The sequence below is a fragment of the Lynx rufus genome, unplaced genomic scaffold, assembly GCF_022079265.1.
Source record: "Lynx rufus isolate CCGP_SWC_20201006 ecotype Redwood Valley unplaced genomic scaffold, mLynRuf1.p SCAF_3, whole genome shotgun sequence".
In the NCBI taxonomy this organism is placed as follows: domain Eukaryota; kingdom Metazoa; phylum Chordata; class Mammalia; order Carnivora; family Felidae; genus Lynx; species Lynx rufus.
The window spans coordinates 53,533,587-53,545,654 of NW_025814845.1; the positions used below are offsets into that span (position 1 = coordinate 53,533,587).

The 12,068-nt window shown below is 37.3% G+C and overlaps 1 non-coding gene across 1 annotated transcript; it reads right to left on the reverse strand.

Annotated features, from left to right (window-relative positions):
• Positions 1–5,756: 5,756 nt before the first annotated feature.
• On the reverse strand, positions 5,757–5,864 carry LOC124521422 (U6 spliceosomal RNA). Its single transcript, XR_006964517.1, has one exon. It is a non-coding gene; the product is annotated as a U6 spliceosomal RNA (small nuclear RNA).
• Between the last annotated feature and the right edge of the window lie 6,204 nt (positions 5,865–12,068).

Here is a 12,068-nt window from a genome sequence, read left to right on the forward strand (position 1 = left end):
ACCACTACAATTTGGAATTTGACAGTCAGCTGTCAATGAAATGACAGAATTTCACCATTCTTGATACAAGCAGTTGAGAAATCATGATGTTAAAATACAAAACAAGGACCAGTGACAGGGGACAATTTGTAGCTCTGGATTTGAGTGGAAACTTTGTAAATTATTCACCCAATGACCTACCGAGAATACAATAGTAACATTCATGTCACAAAATAATGAGTATATCAGAGATAAAGCATGTGAAAGAGCTTCACAAACACAGATATACATACACATGTTTACATATGTATTTTAGTATATATCACGCCGGTCTATCAGCATTATTCCCACACTGTTCTCGGGGGAACTCACATGCCCACTTCCCTCCCACCCCAACATCAAACTGTGTGACAAGGGCAAGTTTCCTTGTGCTCAGAGCCTTTGCCCTAACGTGTGTCCCCACATCCAGGAGACACATGCAGACAGGGATTTGTGCCTTCTTCCATTTGTAGTAAATTTAAGAATAAATCTAAAGTGAGACTTATTTCTGATAAGAACAAGTTACTTCAAAAAACAACAAAAAGGCTTCAGTTATCAATACAGTATAGCATCAATGACCTCTTTGCTCTTAAACTCCACTACACATAATCACCCTCCTGCTTTTCTTTCTACAGAGTCATTGGCCTTAATCATACCTCTTAATCCACAAGGTTACTAGGCTACAGTTTGGGAGGTGCCACTAGCCAGTGCTAAATCAGGATATTCAAAAGGACTGTCACAGTTGTCCTGGCAACTTAAAAGTAACAGTATCATTGTTTACTGATTGTATTTGGAACAATATTTTGAAGGAGGCCTGATTTCTATTCCCTATTTCCCTAGGTTACAAAGAAATTGTTTTAATCATTGCTATTGAACAGTAGAGGCAGAGAATCACCTTGGCATTTTAAATAAGCCATAAAAGTTAAATTTCTGTTTGTTTTTGTTATTTATATAGGAGTTAAAGCAGCTCACCTCCAGTGAGGTAAGGCACATTATTGTGAAGACAATTCCTGGCACCTAGTAGCACATAACATGTACTGGGTTAATTATCCTCATTTTTGTGATCAATAACACTAGAGCTACGGAATCCTGAAAAACAAGAAGTGTAGTCAATTGCTACAAAATTTGAAAAGAGTAAACCAAACTCTGTGCTTCCACTTATACTAGGATGAGATTTATACCTTTTTTTCATTTATTTCTCAAGCCACTATCCAATAATAGTAATAATAGCACAGGAGGAACAGTGAGCATTTTGCATGTCGTGAACGCAATGACAGGATCTATTTTATCCTCTTCTGGAGTAGGAGACTCCCGCACATTTGAATCCACATTAAGTGCTAATTTCTTAATTTTCTTGTTGCCCAGGGATACACAACATGTGCACAAAACTTCTTTAAAGTCACTCAAAGAATTACCCTGCTCCCTTGCTTTGTATTCCATTTCAAAAAGAGAGAGAAAGAAAGAAAGAAAGAAAGAGAAATAAAAGGAAAGAAAGAGAGAAAAAGAAAGGAGAGAAAAGAACAAAAGGGAGGAAAGAAGGCAGAAAGAGAGGGAGAGAAAGAAAGAGAGAAAGAAAGAAGGGAAAGTGTTCTATGCAGAGGAGTAATAAATTGTTTCTTCCCTGTTGTCGGTATTTGCAAAAATGTTGTAGTTGTGCAATCTTATAATACGAGAGTGCAGTATAAGTTACTTAACTAAAACATAATGAGCTAGGTATCTAAGGAGAAAAAAATTAGGTCAAATTCACTTTTTAATTCTGTCAAAGACTAATATTTTATCTTGACATCCTGGATAATGTATGTGAAAGGGTACTTTCTTAGGGAGGATAAGTAAAAATTCCATAATTAAGGAATAAAAATTCATTATCAATTTCTTTTGCTAAGGAATCTGCCATCCTCTCTGAAGAAGTAAGTCAGAATTCTTGTCATTAAATACATTTCAAGTACTTTTTCATTTTCACATAGGCTCTGAAATAAACAGTATGTATTTTTTTGCAGAAATATAGGCAGGACAATAATGTGGTCATCCAAACCAATCAGGTAAAAGTTATTCATTCATATCTTTTTGCTTGATGAATATGGTATCTTTTCTAACAATTATGTTCTTTTCACTTTTGCTCATATAAGTAGTGTTTGTTCACCTCTGAGTGTGAAATGGGTGATGTTTTCATGGTCTTATTTGTTGTGAAACTATGTGAAAAGGATTCCAGGGAAGCATTTGTGTTCCATTTGTGACCCAAGTTTTCAAAATGCCATTTATCTACAGGGTTCTTATATATGGTCCATCACGTTCCCTTCTCTGTCCCAATTCCGGACCTCATGACCATTATATTTTATAAGCATTACTTTCTGCCAAAAAAATTCAATATAGAGATGATGGAGAAGCAACTCTCTCTTGAATCAAGATTAGATCAGCCCTGATTTTGGCTGCTCTCAAGGACACTTGCTGCATTCCCATTAAGATAATAACCTTGATTTCAAATGTTATCATATTGTTTAGTATAAAATTGCTTTGAGTAAAGTTACACGTTAGCAGAGATGACAAATATATTCGATATCAAGAATATTGGAAAAACAAGGCAAAACCATGCACTTGTCCTAATTTGAGGACTAATTAATTGAATTTTTATTTGCGCATGAATCAACATATCCAGTAAATTCCTCCGCAGTTAGTTGCCAGGAGAAATACAGTCCTTGACCTGGTCCTTTTGTGTTTAGATGAGTTAGGCTGATATTTATAGTTTCTCAAAAATTTACCCTTTTAGTAGTAACTAAGTTTGCTTTTAATTGAAAGTCTCTATCAAGTCTACCCAAGTCACTGGTTTGATTGACTTGGTTATATACTTTCTAATATACATTAAAATAAGTACGTGTTAAAATAAAAGCATGAAGAGCATATATAAAGTATATTGTTGTCTTCCCATTGGTTTACCAAGGTCATTTGCAATAATTATCTCTAAAAATCGATTTAAGTGTTCTATTTCAATACATTTTAATGTTTCCTACTAATCATCAAGTAGGTAATTACTACGAAGCACATATAAAGTAACTACTGATATTCAAAAATAATGTTGAAGATTCAATTTCTTTTGTGCCAGATTTGTATTATTATATTATCTTTTCACTTCTCAGGAATCTGCCACCAGTTCATCTAGTGAGGTAAGATCCTGTTTATGTAAAAGCCAAAGAGCTATTTCAAGAAATGGCAGCTTTCGTGTTAGTCAGTACTTTGATAATCCTTGGCAAATCCACGTCTAAACATTTAAAGGATGTAATGGAAAAGTTCTAAAAATATCTTTGTGACTGCAATTGACAATCTTCCTGAGAAGAATTGTTTGTTCTACCCTGATCTCTCTGAAAATACATATATGAATACATAAGAAACTGCATTTTAAATCAACCCTGTGCCAAATCAAAAGCTTGCCAATTGCCTTCACTGTGGTTTCACTTTCGAAAACTTCTCAGGATTCTTTAGAGAAGCAGTTCATACAGATTGTCACGATGTAAGTAATATCAGAAGCACCTGAGAAATTATGAGAAACACAAAGTCATCGGCCCTACCTCACACATACTGAATCAGAAAGTTTGAGTTGCAACTAGGCAATCTGCATTTCAGGCAGGCCACTATGTGATATGGATCACATTAAGCTTTGGGAACCACTTTTAAGGAGCTTGAGTTGAGCGTTGGAGCGAAGACATGTGTAGGTTACCAGTACAAGAAACACCTTCTATGGTAGCAAAAGTCACAGTGTGAGAGTGTTCCGAAGGAGCAGGAAACATCTTAATGGGTCACAGTCCAGACCATTGTGCCTTGGGCACTGCCTGGATTCTTCCCAGCTTGTGACTTGGGAAACTTGCTTGATCTTTTGTCCACTTCCACATTCCAGATGCAAACTGAGAGTCTCAGGTCATGACTGTCATTTCCACAAAGAGCCACAAGGCCTCATTTCCCACACAGCCCACCTGGTCTATTTTGATATTTGGGGACACCTGTCTACACTGTCAAAATGTAAAATTGGCAACTTAAGATTGATAAGTTTTTGAAATAAGACATATTTAGAGTCATGGTTTTATAGTGGCACAAAATGAGAGAGTTGTGAAAATTAATAGTTTAACTTACTTAATTGCTAATATATACTTAATTTCTCAGGCTAGTAGCTTGGACTCTGGCTATTCAGTTATTGCCCCTCCCTTTCTATCATATTGTTTAGAGACAAATACTGCTACATCATTTAAATAAGCTATTTCTTTATTTGTCACACTAGGAAACTGGTGATGTCCCTACTGATGTAAGTAATCATTATTTTTATTTATTTTTTTTTAATTTTTTTTTTCAACGTTTTTTTTATTTATTTTTGGGACAGAGAGAGACAGAGCATGAACGGGGGAGGGGCAGAGAGAGAGGGAGACACAGAATCGGAAACAGGCTCCAGGCTCTGAGCCATCAGCCCAGAGCCCACGCGGGGCTCGAACTCACGGACCGCGAGATCGTGACCTGGCTGAAGTCGGAGGCTTAACCGACTGAGCCACCCAGGCGCCCCTGTAATCATTATTTTTAAAAATTAACTTAACAACATTATGAATTGGGTTTTTGCTTATCTTTGTCTAATATGTGCTTTATTTTTTGATAGACAATTGAGCTGACTGAGGAAGAAAAGGTCTACCTCAATCAACTGGTAATTAATTACTTCCAGTGAAAGAATCTGTTTGACAACTCTTTTCTCTCCCAGATGATCACTTATTGGATGTTCCCTATGACATAGTTCACACCAAATTTGTGTTAAAAATTACTTTGTTCAATTGTTCTGATCAGGATATGTAAAGATTATCTTAACAAACAGAAGTTTTCAGTAAAATGTATGACCCAATAAATTAGGAAGAGTTACAAGCCTCAGGAAGAGTGTTCTTAAATTTAAGTGATCTATCACTGTGGTCTCAAAGTACATAACTGCTCACTGAACTTGTCTTTCAAGTAGCAAAACCTGATATGTTAAGGTAAAAAGCTTTTAACTATTATTACCCCAACTGTAAGAGATCTGGTAACCCCTCTCTGGAGTTAGATATGTAAACTATTTAACAGAATCCAAAGGTCCCAATTGCTATTGAATTTATACACATAGGAAAAATATGCTCTAAATGCATTCTAACAGGAACTGCTTCCCATTGAGCATTTAAAAGCGAGATCTCTCAAATGAAACCATTTATTCTTAGAACATTCTAATAGCTCTACTAGTCTTTCTAGATATTTCTAATAACATTCCTTCTATCATCCTTATCATAATCATGTGTCCATCTGACACTTATCCACATGCGATTCTAAAGACACGTTGACTTTTACATACTGATTTTCTTATCATCAGTATGAAGTGAATCTTTCTAAGAATTAAGTGATTTCACATTCAATATCTACACTAACGTATGGGCCAAAGCCAAATCAAGGTAGAATTTGTTCAGCTAGACATGTGTGACCTGTAGGATCCAAAATCACTCCACATATATCATCAGTTCACTAAAGGGTAACTTCATAACAGGCATAGGACCAGCCCAGGGCCATGGGAATAGAAGGTGAGTGTTCCGTGACATGAGAACCAGGCTTTCGTAACCAGCTATGGAAACAGAAATGAAAACTCAGATGGTGGTTTTGTTTGATTTTTTAAATGATTCTCCACTCCATTTCTTATACTTTCTGTTCCTTTTGTACATTCAGTTATTTCCATGTGGAAGCGTTCAAGTAGCTAGACTGCATCTTTAATTCTGAGGTTCAGTCTATGTCATCCTTGTGCAGGGGCCAAGACAATCTTCCCTGTATCCTTCCAATTTTAGTGTATGTGCTACAGAAGCAAGCACTGAAGTTCACTCCATGAATGGAGATAGTAAATATCTGTAACAGTCAATTTTGGGTTAGAAATGTCTTTGATCAGTTTGGCATCACTGAGATCTTATCTAAATCAAGTTTTAATTCACTTTGTCTTGTCCATATAAGCTCTGGCCCATAGAAAAGATTCCATTCTGATGTTAAATACTGGCATATTTCTTTTCTTACAGAGCAAAATCAACCAGTTTTATCAGGCATGGAATCTTCCCCAGTATCTTGAGGCTTATCATCAACAGCACAGTGTTAGGAACCCATGGAATCACATTAAGACAAATGGCTATCATCTATTTCCCCTTCTGGTGAGTTCTACTTTTTGTTTGTTGGTTTCTGACATTCTTGTAAAAGAAAAAAAATTAACAGGAGAGAAACAATGCATCAATCCCTTTAAATGTAGAAAGTGCAACAAACTTAAATGTAATTCTTTAGGTCAGAAATGAAGTCACAAATCATATACTCAAAATGCTATAAATATAGCATTTGTAATACCAATTTTGAGTAAGAATAAGTTGAACTGTCCTAAGTATTCATTTCTAGGTCATTTTACTTGAATCTGGCAGTTGTCTTTCAAGGAGGCAGACCAAGAGAATATCATCTCCATTGTACTAAGGGAACTGAAATGAAAGACATGAAATCACTTGTCAACAGTCCAGTTCACATCTCCACTTGTATTCATAAATCATCTTTGGCTAAGGGACTTTGTCAAACACAAGGACTAAGTGGCAGAGCAGGAAACTGACCATAGGAGAGGGCACTTAACTGTAAACGATGTGAGATGTGGAGTCAGAAGTCCTGGAAAAGAGTGCCAGACCTGCCATGAACAAGATATGAGACTTTAGGGAAATCACCTCCCTCTCTGTGCTTCCTATTTCTTGAATGGGAATGATTTGCTTAGGTGACCCATGGAGGTTAAAGATACCATCACCACCATGAGGGGAAGTAAGCTTTAGTACCTTGGTTTGAATGCCACATGCCTAAGGAACAACCTAAAGGTCAAAATGTTTCTTCATTTGGGCGGAAAAACTCTTGTGTCCAGAAGATGCCAGATTTGGGAAGCAAAATCCATAGATTATGTGGATTTGAGCTATTAACCAACAAAGAAAGCAGTGACCCCACCTGAAATAGGATGAGAAAGTCAGCTTGTTTCCATAGCATTCATTCTGGGTAAAACAAGGAAGCTATGTGAAGTCATATGTCAATAGCACGTGAAATTTACCAGTTTACATAGGAAAAAGCTTCAGTGATCTTAGAGTAAATAAAAATAGCTATATACATATAATATGTCAGTGTTATGTAATTGTCACTTAAAGAGAATTTCCAATTACTTCTTTACTCTGCAAAGCCTAAGAAACTCCATACCAACCCCTCCTCTGACCCTCAATTTACATCTCAGAAGACCACCATCTACCTAAGGCACTCAGAATCTTTCTTGCCTCATTTACTTGATGAGACTTGATGTCTCCTTAACATTAAAGCCAATTCAATAGTCAAGAGGAGGTAGACAATTGCAAATGCTAATAAATTCAATGCAGGCAAAGAGAAGCAAGCTACTTCAGTGATCAATTTTACATGGGACAACAGTTCCTTTTCCCACAGACTTCACTAGTCTTAACCACCTTCTTCCCTTTTTTAGATTCTGTAGGTGGCCTCAGTCATTCCTTCTCCTCTACACTTTTGCTCACCTAATCATGAACTGCAGTCACTAGCAGGTGACTAATACACAAGTGCTTCTGCCACGGTTGGAATTTTATGTCAGTGATGTATATCAAGAAAATGCTTTCATCTTTAGGACTTGCCTCTGATAGAGAACACCTCCCCAATATTATATATTTAGCATTGATCATCAAACTAAGTGTATATTTCCTACCTGAGAACCCATAATTATGTTAAATTACTGTAGTATTTCCTCATGTACTATTGTCTAATTTCCACCGATAATATCGTACGTTAAAAAACTATGGCAACTTTAATATCTACAATGCAACACTTCAAGCAGCTCCTAAATATAAAAATACGTTAAGTTAGGACAATAATTTCTTTCACGTACAGAGGTATTTGTGTATTACTATGTAGGAAACCATGAGACTTTGGCAAAGGAAGCCCAATTCAACTAAAGTCCTCCTAAAAAGGAAACGGTATTTCCACATGATAGTCATTTCATTGGACCATACAATTGAAACTTATGTTTGTTTCTATCTAGGAAAAAGAGTACCTGTCCTCCAGTGAGGTGAGGGGCTTTCCTGTGAGGACAGAAACATGGCATCCAGAAACAGAGATTAAGGTCTGTACAAGACAGTCTTGATTCTCAATTTCTATTTTGCATGCATCAAGTTGGTTAGGGAATTACAGAAAAAGAAGACATAAATTGTGGCAATGATCACAAACATTTAGGGGAGCAGACTAAAACCCTACATAGTCAAAGTGAGCAAGATCAGATTTCTGTGCTAAGGGACCGAGCAAAAATGTTCAACACCATTTCCTTTGCTAGAGGTCACTGAATAATAATGTGACTCCAAGAGTCCTGGTGCCCATCCTCAATTTGACAAAATGGCTGAGAGGAATCCGACTTGGGGTAAGGACTCAACTTCATACATCAAGTTCTAATTTCCAAATATCTTCCTACCAATGCTGCATAAGCTAAATGCCTAAAGACACCCTGATACCACCTAAGGCTAGGCCTACTTTGGCTCCTTGTACTTCCTTTATGAGAAAGTGGGAAGCTGCTTGGGGCAAAATGACATTTATATGAATACATAACTGAAATGCATTGTTTCTTTCTTTCTTCTTCAAGGAATCTACCAGCGTCTCCCAGGAGGTGAGTCAGAACCACTAAAATTAAATCAACTTTTAAAGTTACTTTCAAATGTCATAATGGTTATAAAATACATGGCATATACCTTGCTTTAAGAAGCACAAGACTCAAATCATGAACTAAAATCCATGTGTCCCATGAGGAGAGGTGATCTCAGCATTTCGTGGTTTTGATTTTTACAAAATCCTGACTTTTTCATTTATTGTGACTATCTTTGCTCATGTAAGCAAATGCTGAGCAAATATTTTTCCTGAAATTTATTCTAGTAGAAATTTTACATAAAAGCCACCCAAAACACAGATTTGAAGAAATGCTTCTCTATACAAACACCCACTTACTGTACTTTGCAGCAAACACACACATTTAAACACACACTTCATACTAGAAGTCATTAAATTCAAGTAGATATTTATTTCAGAAATATGTATTTCTTGGGGCGCCTGGGTGGCGCAGTCGGTTAAGCGTCCGACTTCAGCCAGGTCACGATCTCACGGTCCGTGAGTTCGAGCCCCGCGTCGGGCTCTGGGCTGATGGCTCAGAGCCTGGAGCCTGTTTCCGATTCTGTGTCTCCCTCTCTCTCTGTCCCTCCCCCGTTCATGCTCTGTCTCTCTCTGTCCCAAAAATAAATAAACGTTGAAAAAAAAAAAAAAAAAAAAAAAAAAAAAGAAATATGTATTTCTTAAGTACTATGTCCCTTACATGATTCTAGGGCTTGGAGATACAACAACAACTAAAAGAAGGGAATCATATTCCACCTGGAGTTTGCATTCTAATACAACACAATCAGTGTGTTTCCCGGTTGGGGAACTCAGATACAACTCAAAGAATGGAAATGAATGCATTATTCTTCTTTCTTTATGGAATGTTGGTTTTCTTGTTGTATTCCAAAGGAAATTCTGTATACCTGATGGAATGAAATGGGTTTCACTTTTCTCTGCTTTCTTTAAGGAAACTTCAGGGAAGATTGTTGATATGGTAAGCTGTTTTTATTTATATACTGCTACATCGGGTTTAAAATGTTAATGAGAAGAAGTGGCATGCCTGCAAATTTGGTCTCTTAATAAACCCAAAAATCATCATTTTAATTGCCTAAGAAATGCAATTTTTCTTTGGCCCCTGGATTGTATTTCCTATAATTGTTCTCAATTCTCTCCATCCGACGTTTTCATTTACATCTAATTATATTTTCTGTCTTTTACACTACTTTTAAAAATCAGACTGATTTTTACAATTTTTTGAAAGCCTCATTTTTTTTTTCTCGGGTCATTGCTTATTTTTGCCTGTCACAGTAACGGTCATGTTAGTGACATACACTTGCCTATTTCTACTGGCAATTCAAACAACATGGCAATGCTGCAGATTCCGCTCTCGTGGTCTTTAGAGTTTGGTTGCTTTTACTCATCGTTTTAATTTCTTAAGAAGACTTTTAGCAGCTCACTTTCTAAGCTGCTTTCTTTTAAAATAGGACAGCACATTTTCAGCTCGTATGTTATCTCACAGAAATGAGAAGCTGCCAACTTTTTAACAAACATCAAAATATACAACAAAGATAAAGAAAAAGCGTGTGACAAAAATGCTCAACTCAAAGTTACTTGGGGGTATGGCACTAAGTATTACTTAGCCAAGATTAACTGTTCTAGTGTAACTTCTCAGATAAATACGCACTTTCCTTCTGACTCTTCGGAAATGTCACTTTTTAACAAGAGCCCATAGGAACAAAAGAGTCTGAAAATTGCTTTCCCCATGGTTTTCCTCTCCCCACATGATTTAGGAGATTGAATAGCAGAGTGGGTCATTAGAGCTGTGTAGGTGAGTGGTACACAAATACCTCTTGTGACAGAAAGAGCTGGGTGGGGAGCACCATGGGAAGGTTGCTGCGAGGTGGTAAAGCCTGGATGTGGCCCGGTGTCCTGTGGCCTGTGGCCCGGACAGAGGTCTTCCTCATCAGAGCCCTAGGAGTCATACTAGGAACCGTTCCTGTCCTTTCACGTCTGATCTCATCCTGAGAGCCCATGCCACTTCCAGAAATGACCTGCGGGCTCTCATTTCCCTCACACCTCACCAGCTCTGTGCGCTCGATGAGTTATCTGCTCCGCTTGGTGGTCATTCTTCCTTGTTTGGATGCGCATGGAGGAGACTAAGAAAACATCCTTCAGCAACGTGTTAGTATGTTAACACACAGTGTGGCTCTCACAGTGAAAGTTTCAGTGTTTTGGCTCCTGGTTAAATCCAACATCACAAATTAGGACTGTGATTTGAAAACAGTGGCTTGGCTCTCAGGTGTTCCATCAGCCCTAGCTCCTCTGCCGTAAGTAGCTGGACGCAAATACAATTGTGTCATCCAAGTGAAGCTGTTTTGTACTTTCTTTCCCTAAGGAATCCACTGAGGGGTCCCCTGAGGTAAGCAGTGTTTCCTGAAATGAAATACATTTAATTTCTCGGGTAGTGATTTCCTTTGTACTTTTATAACCAAAGTTGCTTTTGGTTCTTAACAGGAAGTTCAGCTGAATGATGAAGAAAAGAATTACCTGAAACAGCTGGTAACTTTTAATAAACTTATACTTTTCCTTCACACAAATTATAGTTTATTCCAAATAAGTCATAACAAATAATTTCATTCCAAATAAATGTTTTACATCACATTCAACATAAATCATATTTCTGTGACATATTTCTGTATCCATCCTGGATATGAAATCATTGTTTTTGTGGCTAGGTATGGATTGATCTCTAAGAAAAATGATTTTGAGCAATTATCTGAGTGACTTTGAAATGGTTGCACACCTCAAAAATGGATCATATTTGGTTTTTCCAAACGACCTACCCTGGAACCCATGTACAGTGACTATGCTTCATCTTCTCTTGGACAGTATGCCATGACCTGATGTCTCAAAACTAACGTCTTTTGGAGACTATTTTGGAACCACAGGCATTCTTAGACCAAATATTGTGGCTGGAGACACATGTATCTCAGTGAAAGGACACAGGCTAGGGGTCAAGATATTTGTATTCCAACTCCAGCTGCACCACTTTTTATGTGTGTAACATTTCTTAAGTACGTAATCTCTGTCAGCTACACTACCGTCACCTGAAATGTAAACATAGAAATACACTGTTGACTGAGGGGCTTTTGTGAAGATCATTTCGGGTAATATATGTAAACTACATAAGAGAATGCCAGGGACACAATAAATGCACGAACAGCATTAGGTATTATTCTAATCTTCGTCCTATACAATGTCGAAATGTCCTCTGGAGGTTTTATAACGGAAGCAGGATTTCCTTCAGTGATCTCCAACCATAATCCTCCCAACTGAAAACCAGTCTGATTTTAGGAAATTCTCTTTGGTATTTAGACTTCCCTTTA